This window comes from Salmo trutta, chromosome 26 (assembly GCF_901001165.1).
Source record: "Salmo trutta chromosome 26, fSalTru1.1, whole genome shotgun sequence".
NCBI classification, from domain to species: domain Eukaryota; kingdom Metazoa; phylum Chordata; class Actinopteri; order Salmoniformes; family Salmonidae; genus Salmo; species Salmo trutta.
Window position 1 is genome coordinate 35,646,219 of NC_042982.1, and position 16,256 is coordinate 35,662,474.

The 16,256-nt window shown below is 45.9% G+C and overlaps 1 pseudogene; it reads right to left on the reverse strand.

Moving 5' to 3' along the window:
• Positions 1 to 16,256, reverse strand: part of LOC115163901 (cytoplasmic dynein 2 heavy chain 1-like) — a 127,467-nt pseudogene that overhangs the window by 82,495 nt on the left and 28,716 nt on the right.

The window sequence follows — 16,256 nt, forward strand, 5'->3', positions numbered from 1 at the left end:
TAAATGACTTAAATGTAAAAAATGTAAATGTAACTTGCTTTAGCAATGTAAACATATGTTCCCATGCCAATAAAGTCCATAAATTGCATTTTTATTTATTTGATTTATTTCACCTTTATTTAACCAGGTAGGCTAGTTGAGAACAAATTCTCGACCTGGCCAAGATAAAGCAAAGCAGTGTGACACAAACAACAACACAGAGTTACACATGGAATAAACAAACATACAGTCAATAATACAATAGAAAAAGTCTATATACAGTGTGTGCAAATGAGGTAGGATGAATTGAGAGAGAAAGAGACAAAAAGAGAGAGAGAACGATAGAAAGAGAGAGAAAGACAAAGGTTTTGTGTGTGTGTGTGTGTGTGTGTGTGTGTGTGTGTGTATGTGTGTATGTGTGTATGTTGGTGTGTATGTGTGTGTTTATGTGTGTGTGTCTTACTCTGTAGTCCAGAAGCCTTCCTCCATGTCTCCAGGCGTTTTCGTCTCCTGTCCTCTGGAGCGGTAGACAGGTATGTGATGAAGGCTACTGCCAGCATCGCTCTCTTAGGCAACGCATCCAACTCCTCAGTGATCTCAGACACCTGACACACACACACACACACACACACACACACACACACACACACACACACACACACACACACACACACACACACACACACACACACACACACACACACACACACACACACACACACACACACAAACTAAACAGTTGCAGGCTGTTGACGAGCTGATTTAGTTGTGAGCTGATTGTGTTGTTGTTACCTCAACAGCAGCTCAGGTAGAACTGCCCCAGGAACAGAGTGTGAGAACAGACCCATCCCAGAGATCAGCGCCAGAACATCTGTTCAGTGTGGAGGCTAAAGGAACCCCAGGCCATCCGGTGGGCAATAGGAACACACCACCGCCCCTTGAGGTCATACACTGACTGTGGAGAGGTGAGTGTGTGTAGGAACATGAGCAGCAGGTAAAGCAGTCACTGCAAGCGGGACAATGTGTGTGTGTGTGTGTCTGCATGTGTGTCTGCATGTGTGTGTGTGTGTGTGTGTGTGTGTGTGTGTGTGTGTGTGTGTGTGTGTGTGTGTGTGTGTGTGTGTGTGTGTGTGTGTGTGTGTGTGTGTGTGTCTGTATGGACAAACAAAATTGTTTGTCGCACAGTGGTTTGTTTTAGAATAGACGACAAATGTAAATAAAGGGTTTATGTAGTTGCTATGTGGGAGGGTGCTTGTGCATGTCTGTCTGTGTGCGTGTGTCTGTCTGTGTGCGTGTGTCTGTCTGTGTGTGTCTGTCTGTCTGTGTCTCTGAGGGAGACAGTGGGAGATTGATTGCTTTAATTAAAGAGCAGACAGATGCTGGAGAAAGAGGAGTAAAAACAGCCAGGAGGGACCGAGACAGCAGGATACATACCCCCTCTACAAACACAGAATACACACACAGACACCATCCACACACAGACACCATCCACACACAGACACCATCCACACACAGACATCATCCACACACAGCCACCATCCACACACAGACACCATTCACACACAGACACCATTCACACACACAGACACCATCCACACACAGACACCATCCACACACAGACACCATACACACACAGACACCATCCACACACAGACACCATCCACACACACAGACACCATCCACACACAGACACCATTCACACACACAGACACCATCCACACACACAGACACCATCCACACACAGACACCATCCACACACAGACACCATCCACACACACAGACACCATCCACACACACAGGCACCATCCACACACACAGACACCATCCACACACACAGACATCATCCACACACACAGACATCATCCACACACACAGACATCATCCACACACACATACATCATCCACACACAGACACCATCCACACACACAGACACCATCCACACACACAGACACCATCCACACACACATACACCATCCACACACACATACATCATCCACACACACAGACACCATCCACACACATACACCATCCACACACACAGACACCATCCACACACACATACATCATCCACACACACAGACACAATCCACACACAGACGTCATCCACACACAGAGACACCATCCACTCACACATGCATCAACCACACACAGAGACACCATCCACACACACTGACATCATCCACACACAGACACCATCCACACACACAGACACCATCCACACATACGGACATCATCCACACACAGACATCATCCACACACACAGACATCATCCACACACACAGACACCATCCACAAACAGACACCATCCACACACAGACATCATTCACACACACAGACATCATCCACACACACAGACATCATCCACACACACAGACACCATCCACAAACAGACACCATCCACAAACAGACACCATCCACACACAGACCTGGGCATTCCAGCGTGTGTGTTCTCCGTCCAGTTGGTGTATGAGTTGCTCTGCTGCCTGGATGGTCTCCTGGGCCTTACTGATCTCAGCCTCCAGCTTAGCTGCCTCTGTAGTATGAGACTGGAACCTAATGAGAGAGATGGATGGAGGGATAGAGAGAGAGGAGAGAGCAGCAAGAGATGGGGGAGAGAGGGGAGAAAGGGGGGGTAGAGAGGAGAGAGAGAGGGGGAGGAGAGAGGGGGGAGTGAGAGAGAGAGAGGAATAAGGGCCAGTATACCTGTAACTTGTCTCTACAACAGAGCAAAGTTAATCAGTGAGACAGTAGACAGCTCGTTGACTTTCTGCCCCACAGAGTTGAGTTGCTCTCCAGTTTAGTCTTCCGACGCTCTGTCTTCCTCAAGTTCCTGCACACACAAACACACATATACGAACACACACACACACACACAAACAAAACACGCAACACATATCAAATGATGCTTGAGGGGGGTGTGCGTGTGTGCACAGACTCACTGCAGTAGTCCAGCCTGTTCCATCTCCAATGGCTGGGTCCTCTCCAGGACGTGTGAGTACTGAACGTTTGCCTTCACCGAGGCAGCACTTGTACACTTAGCATTCTGACTACAACAACAACAACAACACAGCCTGGAGTAAGAGCAAGGAGGCTTATTTTAGGAGGCTCAAATGATCTCTTCAGCGTGACAGCTTTTAGCTAACCGCTTCTATGCAGGTACATAGGTGTCTGCCTGTAGCTGTAGTTCTAGGTTAATAGTAGTTGACCATCACATCATATACATCAGTGTTAGTTGTTCTCCCCTAAGGGAGAAGGTAGAAGTTTTCCCTAACCACTGAAACAGGGGCCAAACAAGTCATCCCCCTAATGGTTAAGAGTAGAAACACCTGATCCTAGATCTGTGACCAGGTACAACTTCCACCTTGAGCTGTAGCGCTTGGCTAACTGGCTAGGCTAACTATTTCACCTTGGTGTCGAAGGAGGCTTTGTTTCTGGTCAGCAGCCCCTCCACACTCTGACGACTGATGTTCCTTGCCTCAAACGTGGCTATGCTCTCTCTCACCCCCCTCTTAGCCAGGAAACTAGAGAGTGATGGAGGGAGTGAGTGAGTGAGAGAGCGAGAGAGAGCAGAAGAGAGGGAGAAAGAGAGAGAGAGAGAGAGAGAGAGAGAGAGAGAGAGAGAGAGAGAGAGAGAGAGAAAGCCCAAGCTTTATATCTGATAATGAGGCAGTTAATGCAAATTCCAGCCTGAAGTTATTGAAGTAAAACTTCGAAGTCTAATTAAGAGCTAACAGTGACAAATCACCCAGTTTATTAGTCATATACATCCTAACACACTCTGTATCACACACACTTCCTAACACTGCTCAGAGCGGCTGCACTCACTCAATTAACACAACTCATCATCAACGGCAGATTAGGTTTTCTCAGACACTTCCTCTAGAATAGCTCGCAGATTTATGACTATTACAAATGACTGCAACAAGCCGTTAAATAGAATACAGTACGGACACACACTGACAGAATACAGTACAGACACACACTGACAGACTACAGTACAGACACACACTGACAGAATACAGTACAGACACACACTGACATAATACAGTACGGACACACACTGATAGAATACAGTACGGACACACACTGACAGAATACAGTACAGACACACACTGACAGAATACAGTACAGACACACACTGACAGAATACAGTACAGACACACAAACACACTGACAGAAAGCACTAACATCTCTCTATGTGTAACTCCTTATAGTTCTCTCTCTCTCTGTATCACTCCTTATAGTTCTATCTCTCTCTGTATCACTCCTTATAGTTCTATATCGCTGTCTCTGTATCACTCCTTATAGTTCTATCTCTCTCTGTATCACTCCTTATAGTTCTATATCGCTGTCTCTGTATCACTCCTTATAGTTCTATCTCTCTCTGTATCACTCCTTATAGTTCTATATCGCTGTCTCTGTATCACTCCTTATAGTTCTATATCGCTGTCTCTGTATCACTCCTTATAGTTCTATATCGCTGTCTCTGCATCACTCCTTATAGTTCTATATCGCTGTCTCTGCATCACTCCTTATAGTTCTATCTCTCTCTGTATCACTCCTTATAGTTCTATCTCTCACTGTATCACTCTTATAGTTATATCTCTCACTGTATCACTCCTTATAGTTATATCTCTCTGTATCACTCCTTATAGTTATATCTCTCTGTATCACTCCTTATAGTTCTATTTCTCTCTCTGTATCACTCCTTATAGTTCTATTTCTCTCTCTGTATCACTCCTTATAGTTCTATCTCTCTCTGTATCACTCCTTATAGTTCTATCTCTCTCTGTATCACTCCTTATAGTTCTATTTCTCTCTCTGTATCACTCCTTATAGTTCTATCTCTCTCTCTGTATCACTCCTTATAGTTCTATCTCTCTCTCTGTATCACTCCTTATAGTTCTATCTCTCTCTCTGTACCACTCCTTATAGTTCTATCTCTCTCTGTATCGATCTTATAGTTCTATCTCTCTCTGTATCACTCCTTATAGTTCTCTCTCTGTATCACTCCTTATAGTTCTCTCTCTGTATCACTCCTTATAGTTCTCTCTCTGTATCACTCCTTATAGTTCTATCTCTCTGTATCACTCCTTATAGTTCTATCTCTCTCCTTAGTTATATCTGTCTTGATATCCCACACTGAACCTCTCTCTTTCCCCAAATGTCTAGTTCACTCCCTCTCTCTTTCTCTCCCTCACTCTGCCCCCCTCCCTACCTCCCTCCCTCTCTCCTCTCCTCTATCCATTCCTCCCCCTCTCTCACCTCTTCATGCTGACCCAGGAGGTGTCGAAGATGCCGATGAGTCGCAGCACCCCCTAGAGGATGTCTCTAATAACGTCAGGAGGCATCTTGAGGAAGTGGATCTCTGATAGAGACTCTGGCTTGATGTTTCCCACAGCTTAGCCTCTTCCACCAGGGACTACACACACACACACACTAAGGACACACACGCACACACACACACACACACACACACACACACACACACACACACACACACACACACACACACACACACACACACACACACACACACACACACACACACACACACACTAAAGAGACAGATACACACACACACACACACACACACACACACACACACACACACACACACACTAAAGAGACAGATACACACACACACACACACACACACACACACTAAGGATGGACACACACACACAGACACAGGAGACACACACACACAAACACTAAGGAGACAGACACCCACACACACACCCACAGACACACCCACAGACACACCCACACAGACACACCCACACCCACACACACACACACACACACACACACACACACACACAAGCAAGAAGACAGACACACACACACACACACACACACACATACACACACACACACACACATACGCATACAGGAGACAGACACACATGCACACACACTCAGTTAACTTCTTGGTGACCAGAGGCAGTATTCGGAAATTCAGATGAATAATGTGCCCAAATTAAACTGCCTGCTACTCAGGCCCAGAAGGTAGGATATGCATATTATTAGTAGACTTGGATAGAAAACACTCTGAAGTTTCTAAAACTGTTTGAATGATGTCTTTGAGTATAACAGAACTCATATGGCAGGCAAAAACCTGAGAAAAAATCCAACCAGGAAGTGGTTTGTAGTTTTTCAAGTGATTCCCTATCCAGTAGACAGTGTCTGTGGGGTCATTTTGCACTTCCTAAGGCTTCCACTAGATGTCAACAGTCTTTAGAACGTTGTTTCATGCTTCTACTGTGACTGGGGCGAGAATAAGAGGTCCTGGAGTCAGATGACTGAGAGAATGACATGAGTTCAGTGGCGTGCACTCCCATGAGAGTTAGCTGTGTTCATTTTCTTTTCTGAAGACATTGGAATTGTCCGGTTGGAATATTACTGAAGATTTATTATAAAAACATCCTAAAGATTGATGCTATACATCGTTTGTCATGTTTCTACGAACGTAAATATAACTTTTTTTGACTTTTCGTCATGACATTTTGCGCACGCTTCCTGCATTTGGAGTAGTGGACTAAACGCGCGAACAAAAAGGAGGTATTTGGACATAAACTATGGACTTTATCGAACAAAACAAACATTTATTGTGGAACTGAGATTCCTGTGAGTGCATTCTGATGAAGATCATCAAAGGTAAGTGAATATTTATAATGCTATTTCTGATTTTACATGACTCCAAAATGGCAGGTATCTGTATTCCTTGTTGTTCTCTGAGCGCTGTACTCAGATTATTGCAAAGTGTGCTTTCGCTGTAAAGTTTTTTTGAAATCTGACACAGCGGTTGCAAGATCTAGATTTTCCGCTAGCGGAACACCGCTCCAATATCCAATGATAGGGCGTGGCGCGAATTACAAATTCCTCAAAAATCCAAAAACGTCAATTTTTCAAACATATGACTAATTTACACCATTTTAAAGACAAGATTCTCCTTTATCTAACCACATTGTCCGATTTCAAAAAGGCTTTACAACGAAAGCAAAACATTAGATTATGTCAGGAGAGTACCCAGCCAGAAATAATCACACACCCATTTTTCAAGCTAGCATATAATGTCACATAAACCCAAACCACAGCTAAATGCAGCACTAACCTTTGATGATCTTCATCAGATGACAACCCTAGGACATTATGTTATACAATACATGCATGTTTCGTTCAATCAAGTTCATATTTATATCAAAAAACAGTTTTTTACATTAGCATGTGACGTTCAGAACTAGCATACCCCCCGCAAACTTCCGGTGAATTTACTAAATGACTCACGATAAACGTTCACAAAAAACATAACAATTATTTAAAGAATTATAGATACAGAACTCCTCTATGCACTCGCTATTTCCGATTTTAAAATAGCTTTTCGGTGAAAGCACATTTTGCAATATTCTAAGTAGATAGCCCGGCACCACAGGGCTAGCTATTTAGACACCCACCAAGTTTAGCCCTCACCAAAGTCAGATTTACTATAAGAAAAATGTTATTACCTTTGCTGTTCTTCGTCAGAATGCACTCCCAGGACTTCTACTTCAATAACAAATGTTGGTTTGGTTCAAAATAATCCATAGTTATGTTCAAATATCCTCTGTTTTGTTCGTGCGTTCAAGACACTATCCGAATGGTAAAGAAGGGTGACGCGCACGACGCATTTCGTGACAAAAAAATTCTAAATATTCCATTACCGTACTTCGAAGCATGTCAACCACTGTTTAAAATCAATTTTTATGCCATTTTCCTCGTAAAAAAAGCGATAATATTCCGACCGGGAAAGCGTGTTTAGGTTCAAAGAGAGAGAAAATAAAAACATTGGGTCGACTCGTGCACGCGCCTCAGTCCCATTGTCCTCTGATAGAGCACTTACCAAAAGCGCTAATGTTTTTCAGCCAGTGGCTGGAATTACATCATTCAGCTTTTTCCCGCCTTCTGAGAGCCTATGGGAGCCGTAGGAAGTGTCACGTTACAGCAAAGATCCTCAGTTTTCATTAAAGAGAGCCAAGAAGAACAAGAACTTGTCAGATAGGTCACTTCCTGTAAGGAATCTTCTCAGGTTTTTGCCTGCCATATGAGTTCTGTTATACTCACAGACACCCTTCAAACAGTTTTAGAAACTTTAGGGTGTTTTCTATCCAAAGCCAATAATTATATGCATATTCTAGTTTCTGGGCAGTAGTAATAACCAGATTAAATCGGGTACATTTTTCATCCGGCCGTGTAAATACTGCCCCCTAGCCCTAAGAGGTTAAACAAAGGTCAGGTGTGTGAATATGTCTGTGATTTGATGTTCCCTACAGCATGCTCTGCCTTATCCAGGTTAAATGTAGGCCAGATCTGCTGTTGCCGTACGAACAAGCCCTATGTTTGTGTTTGTTTATCCAGTATCCTTTAAAACAGCCAGGGGAGACAAATATTCACATGGTAAAATAACAGATAATGTAGGGATGTGAATGTGGGGACGTGTGTTGGGGATAATGCAGGGATGTGAATGTGGGACATGTGTTGAGGAGGGAGGGAGTCCGATTCGTAGTGAAAAGTAATCGGAGTCAAAAAATCTAAAATTTCTACTTCATTCTCTCCTCTCATCCTCCCTGTCTCTTCCCATTCCTCTACCTCCATTCCTCCCCATCCCTCCTCCCCTCTAACTCCATCTCCTTTCTGCAGCTACGTGGGAGAGTTGTTCCTGCCCACAGGGATGCATCTGCCTCTTAATTATCACTCCCCAAACTCACACACTTCATCCACCGACAGCTCAAATGATGTCCCTCCCTCTCTAGCACTCTCCCTTCATCTCTGTGACTGAAGACTCAACCCCCCACAGTGAGAGATGGGGAGATATCTTAATTAAGGAACAGAGTTTTCCCCAACACATCTACCCATCAGGGAGAAGGAGAAAGGGGAAGAAACAGAGAAAATATTGGCTATGAGGGGACACACACTATGCGGTAGAGCACAGCAGGGAGAGAGAAGGGGCGTAAACACAGACAAGGTTTTGATGAAAAGTTGGTGCAGAACGTCAGCCTGAAGGAGATGGAAGTCCCTGTTGGGACCCCTGTCTCAGTCTATCATTGCCACATCACCAGCCAGCCCAGGCAACACACATTAACTTCACTAGGGTAGGGAGCAGCATTCGGAATTTTGGATGAAAACCATGCCCAAATAAAACTGCCTGCTACTCAGGCCCAGAGGCTAGGATATGCATGTAATTGGTATATTTGGATACAACACACTCCGAAGTTTCCAAAACTGTTAAAATAATGTCTGTGAGTATAACAGAATTGATATGGCAGGCGAAAACCTGAGGAAAATCCATCCAGGAAGTACTATTATTTTGAAAGGCTGTTTTTCCATTAAAAGCCTATCCACCATACAAAGACTTAGGACCCAGTTCACGATCTCTATGGCTTCTTCTACATGTGGCCAGTCTTTAGGCATTGTTTCAGGCTTTTACTCTGAAAAATGAGGGAGATACAGCACTTTCAATGAGTGGACAGTGGAAATTTCCAGACAGGAGTCCAGCGCGTGATCGGGAGTGCGCCTTTCTTGTTTCTCCTTTTCTATTGACGAAGCTTTTGTCCGGTTTAAATATTAGTGATAATTTATGACAAAAAGAATCTGAGGATTGATTTTAAACATCGTTTGACATGTTTATACAAACTTTTATTGTACTTTTTTTACTTTTCGTCTGGATATTGAGAGCGCGCTTTGTGCCTTTGGATTACTGAACTAAACGCACCAACAAAACTGAGATTTTTGGACATAAAGAGGGACATTATCGAACAAAACAAACATTTATTGTGTAACATGGAGTCCTGGGAGTGCCACCAGATGAAGATCATCAAAGGTATGTGCTATTTCTGACTTTTGTGAGTCCTCTCCTTGGCTGGAAAATGTCTGTATGGTGTTTTGTGGCTAGGCGCTGTCCTAACATAATTGCATGGTGTGCTTTCGCCGTAAAGCCTTTTTGAAATCTGACACAGCGGCTGGATTAACAAGATGTTTATCTTTAATCCTATGTATAACACTTGTATCTTTCATCAATGTTTATGATGAGTATTTCTGTAATTTGATTTGGCTCTCTGCAATTTCACCAGATGTTATTTGAGACAATGCATTACTGAACATAACACGCAAATTTAAACTGAGGTTTAAAGAGATACAAATTCCATCTAGACATCGTTGTCCTAGAGCACACAAAAAACTATATGTACCTTGGCATAAACATCAACGCCACATGTAACTTCCACAAAGCTGTGAATGATCTGAGAGGCAAGAAGGGCCTCCACACCATCAAAAGGGACAAAAGATTCAACATACCAATTAGGATCTGGCTAAAAACACTTTAATCAGTTATAGAACCCAATGCCATCTATGGTTGTGAGGTCTGGGGTCCGCTCTCCAACAAAGATGTTTTGTTTTTTACTGTTTATTTCATTTCTGTGTATTATCAGTTTCCAATGTCAATAAAGCCCTTTGAACTGATTTTAGGGGGGCAGAGAGAGAGAGTAAGAGAGAGAAAGAAAGGACCTGTCATTAGAATCTGCTCAGCAGTTGTCACAGAAAAGGCCTTGGTGAATCGGACAACCAGGTCTGTTCACCGCAGGCTTAAAAAGATGTCAAAGAGACCCGTCATGCTACACACACACACTCAAAGACAGCTCATGCCAGAGAAAACAACTGTGCACAAACATACAAGCTTACACCAATGCTCACCTCACTCCAGCCTACACACACACGTACACACACCAAGTAAACTGTACTTTCAATCCTTCCTGTACTTTCAACCCTTCAGTTCGCTTCGTTCAGCTTAGACATGCCCGCCTGGGGGGACACAGCCAATCACATCAGATGTCACAATTAGGTCTCATGATATGACAATATGTTAATTCTCAGACTATTTCAAGCAAAACAGTTAACAAAAACATGTGCATATACACTGCTGCAGGGAGTTTGTGTGTGAGCACTAAGTGAATGCTGCGTGTGTGTACAGTACATGGTGTGTGTGTTACCTGTAGGTGTTTCAGAGTGAGCTGGCTCTGTTTACTGCTGTAAATGGAGGTGTAGACGTGGAGGAAGGCCACGAACTGGCTGAGTGTGGATCCATACTCTCTACAAGACTCATGGATCATCAGGAATGAGCGACACAGATCACCCTGATCCAAAACTGGGAGGGTCAACACAAACGAGACAGAACATATTCAGGAGGGACTAGGCGGGACTAGCTAGTTTAAAGCTAGTCCTGTATAGTCCGACTATGACTGACTATAACTCTGGTGACAGGGATGGTTTCTTCTACCTGAGCCTTGTGGCCTTTCGCTCCTCCACTCTTTTCCCCCTCTCCCCCACCTTAGCCAGCAGCTTCTCAGGGATCTGACAGGGCAGCATCAACATGGGTTATGAAGGAGGAGGACAGAGCAAATCACAATATTATAACCCTGTATAATTCTATGCTCTCATCCCCCTCATCCCTCACCCTTTCCTCTCACCTTCTTCATGATGCTCTCAGACCATCTGTCCAAGAGAGAGATTGAAAGGGAGAGACACAGGAAGAGAGAGAAAGAGATTGAAAGGCAGAGAGAGAGAGAGAGAGAGAGAGAGAGAGATTGAAAGGGAGAGACAGAGAGAGACACAGAGAGACACAGAGAGACACAGAGAGCGAGAGAGAGAAAGATAGATTGAAAGGGAGAGGCACAAAGCAAGAGAGAGAAAGAAAGAGAGAGAGAGAGAGAGAGAACAATGTAAACATGTTTCCCATGCCAATAAAGCCTTTAGAATTGAATTGACACGGACGGACGGACGGACGGACGGACAGACATGAAGAGGGAGTGAAACAAAGAGAAAGAAACAAAGATAGAAAGTGAGGTAATGGCTGTGTACTGCTGTGCTTGTCCATTTACCCCCCAGCTGAAAGGCCAGTAGTTTAGTCAGAGGAACTCAGAGGGAAGAGACATCTATTGATCTGATCCTGCAGCATCTACAGAACAAACACAGCATCATTATAAACAGGGGGGAGGAGAGGGATGGAGAGAGGGGAGGGGAGAGAGAGAGGAGAGAGGGAGGGGAGATGAGAGAATGGAGGAGGTGTGGATCTCTCGATTTGCCCTTGAGCAAGGCACTTAACCGTAATTGCTCCTGTAAGTCGCTATGGATAAGAGCATCTGCTAAATGACTAAAATGTAATGTCATGTAGATGTAGATGGGTAGCTAGATAGATGAGTCTCTCACAGAAGGTAAAGTAGTTGAAGTGGGGTCCAGTGAATCCGCCCTGGGATACAGGATCTTTGAGAGAGGAGAGGAGGGGCTCCAGCTCCTCTGGGGAGTACAGGCCTGGAACCTCACCTACAACACACATATTACACTGATCTCAGTACAGTATAGTACAGAGCCCAGGCCAGTACACACATAACCTATTTCACACAGATCTCTTTTCACACAGAACCTATTTCACACAGAACACATTACAGTAGAAAAGCCAACTACAGAGAACCCACTGTCAAACAGTATACACATACACTCTGCAGAGGGAGAGGAGCACTGAGATGTGTGTGTGTTACCTGCCATGTTGTCGAGTGCGTGGGAACCCCAGTCCCGTCGTTTAACAGAGGAGAGGATGTTGTCGAGTGTGTGGGAACCCCAGTCCCGTCGTATAACAGAGGAGAGGATGTTGTCGAGTGTGTGGGAACCCCAGTCCCGTCGTTTAACAGAGGAGAGGATGTTGTCGAGTGTGTGGGAACCCCAGTCCCGTCGTATAACAGAGGAGAGGATGTTGTCGAGTGCGTGGGAACCCCAGTCCCGTCGTATAACAGAGGAGAGGATGTTGTCGAGTGCGTGGGAACCCCAGTCCCGTCGTAATACAGAGGAGAGGATGTTGTCGAGTGCGTGGGAACCCCAGTCCCGTCGTATAACAGAGGAGAGGATGTTGTCGAGTGCGTGGGAACCCCAGTCCCGTCGTATAACAGAGGAGAGGATGTTGTCGAGTGTGTGGGAACCCCAGTCCCGTCGTTTAACAGAGGAGACGATGTTGTCGAGTGCGTCAGAGCCCCAGTCCCATCGTATAACAGAGGAGACGATGTTGTTGAAGGAATGGATGTCTTTAGAGGAGACCCGTCTGTCTCTGAACAGCCTCCTGATCTCATAGGCTACCACCTCCAACACTGAGTCTGTTATATTACAGTTCCCTACAGACACAGAGAGGAGGGGTTAATACAAACATAAACATTGAGTGGACAAAACATTAAGAACACCTTCCTAATATTGAGTTGCCCCCACACTCCCCCTTTTCCCCTCAGAACAGCCTCAATTCATCATTCATCGGGGCACGGACCCTACAAGGTGTCGAAAGCATTCCACAGGAATTCTGGCCCCTGTTGACTCCAATGCTTCCCACAGTTGTGTCAAGTTGGCTGGATGTCCTTTCGGTGGTGGACCATTCTAGATACACATGGGAAACTGGTGCGCCTAACACCTACTACCATACCCCATTCAAACGCACTTAAATATTTTGTCTTTCCCATTCACCCTCTGAATGGCACAGATACACAATCCATGTGTATCTATACTCGGCCTTGTCTCAGGATGGTAAGTTGGTGGTTGAAGATATCCCTCTAGTGGTGTGGGGGCTGTGCTTTGGCAAAGTGGGTGGGGTTATATCCTGCCTGTTTGGCCCTGTCCGGGGGTATCGTTGGATGGGGCCACAGTGTCTCCTGACCCCTCCTGTCTCAGCCTCCAGTATTTATGCTGCAGTAGTTTATGTGTCGGGGGCTAGGGTCAGTTATATCTGGAGTATTTCTCCTGTCTTATCTGGTGTACTGTGTGAATTTAAGTATGCTCTCTCTAATTCTCTCTCTCTTTCTCTCTTTCTCTCTCTCTCTCGGAAGACCTGAGCCCTAGGACCATGCCTCAGGACTACCTGGCCTGATGACTCCTTGCTGTCCCCAGTCCACCTGGCCATGCTGCTGGTCCAGTTTCAACTGTTCTGCCTGCGGCTATGGAACCCTGACCTGTTCACCGGACGTGCTACCTGTCCCAGACCTGCTGTTTTCAACTCTCTAGAGACAGCAGGAGCGGTAGAGATACTCTGAATGATTGGCTATGAAAAGCCAACTGACATTTACTCCTGAGGTGCTGACCTGTTGCACCCTCAACAACCACTGTAATTACTATTATTTGACCCTGCTGGTCATCTATGAACATTTGAACATCTTGGCCATGTTCTGTTATAATCTCCACCCGGCACAGCCAGAAGAGAACTGGCCACCCCTCATAGCCTGGTTCCTTTCTAGGTTTCTTCGTAGGTTCTGGCCTTTCTAGGGAGTTTTTCCTAGCCACCGTGCTTCTACACCTGCATTGCTTGCTGTTTGGGCTTTTAGGCTGGGTTTCTGTACAGCACTTTGAGATATGAGCTGATGTAAGAAGGGCTTTATAAATACATTTGATTTGATCTGTCAATTGTGTAAAAGGATAGAAAGAGAGATGTTGGTTAGGTGTATTCTGCAGCGCACTTGCCCTGAAGAGCGTGTAATCAGTCCGGTGAAACATGTGCCAGCTCCATGCACCAGGCCTCCAGTGCGCCTTCCCAGTCCGGTACGTCCTGTGCCGGCTCCCCGCACTCGCCCTGAGGAGCGTGTCATCAGTCCGGTGAAACCTGTGCTGGCTCCATGCACCGGGCCTCCAGTGCGCCTTCCCAGTCCGGTACGTCCTGTGCCGGCTCCCCACACTCTCCCTGAATAGCGTGTCATCAGTCCAGTTCAACCTGTGCTGTCTCCACACACCAGGCCTCCAGTGCGCCTCCCCAGTCCGTTACGTCCTGTGCCGGCTCCCCGCACTCGCCCTGAAGAGTGTGTCACCAGCCCTGAGTCTCCAGCGACGTTCTACAGCCCAGAACCTCCAGTGACGGTCCACGGCCCAGAGCTTCCTGCGCCGGTGCCATGGCTGGAGCCTTCCTCTGCGCCAGTGCCCAGTCCAGGCACGGCATCCAGTCCCGCTCCATGGCCGGAGTCTTCCTCTGCGCCGGTGCCCAGTCCAGGCAGGGCGTCCAGTCCCGCTCCATGGCCGGAGCCTTCCTCTGCACCGGTGCCCAGTCCAGGCACGGCGTCCAGTCCCGCTCCATGGCCGGAGCCTTCCTCTGCACCGGTGCCCAGTCCAGCACCGCTCCATGAATGGAGCCTTCCTCTGCGCCGGTGCCCAGTCCAAGCATGGTGTCCAGTCCCGCTCCATGGCTGGAGCCTTCCTCTGCGCCGGTGCCCAGTCCAGGCACGGCGTCCAGTCCCGCTCCATGGCCGGATCCGCGGTCTGAGCGGGTACTACGTCCCGCACCGGAGCCGCCACCGACGCTAGTTGCCAACCCTAACCCTCCCCATCTAGGTTCAGGTTTTGCGGTCGGAGTCCGCACCTTTGGGGGGGAGGGTACTGTCACACCCTGACTATAGAGAGCCCTCGGGGTTCTCTATGGTGTAATAGGTCAGAGCATGACTAGGGGGGTTTTCTAGTTATTATATTTCTATGTTGGTGTGTGAGTATTGTTCCCAATTGGAGGCAGCTGAATATCGTTGCCTCTAATTGGGGATCATACTTAGTGTGTCCCTTTTCCCACCTGCACTGTGGGATATTGTTTTGTGTGAGTGCTTTGTGTGCTACGTTTTGCACATTCGTTAATTCTTTGTTGTTTTGAAGTTTCACTGTAATAAATATGTGGATCTCTACTCACGCTGCACCTTGGTCCGATTATTTATATAACGATCGTGACATTAACAAGTGACCTCAATAAGGGATCATAGCTTTCACCTGGATTCAACTGGTCAGTCACTGTCATGGAAAGAGCATGTGTTTCTAATGTTTAGTACCCTCAGCTTACACTACTACATCATACCATACTGCAAAAAGACACGCTGCATCAAGACAGCTCAGTGTACACTACCACATCATACCATACTGCAAAAAGACACGCTGCATCAAGACAGCTCAGTGTACACTACCACATCATACCATACTGCAAAAAGACACACTGCATCAAGACAGCTCAGTGTACACTACCACATCATACCATACTGCAAAAAGACACGCTGCATCAAGACAGCTCAGTGTACACTACCACATCATACCATACTGCAAAAAGACACACTGCATCAAGACAGCTCAGTGTACACTACTACATCCTACCATACTGCAAAAAGACACGCTGCATCAAGACAGCTCAGTGTACACTACTACATCATACCATACTGCAAAAAGACACGCTGCATCAAGACAGCTCAGTGTACAC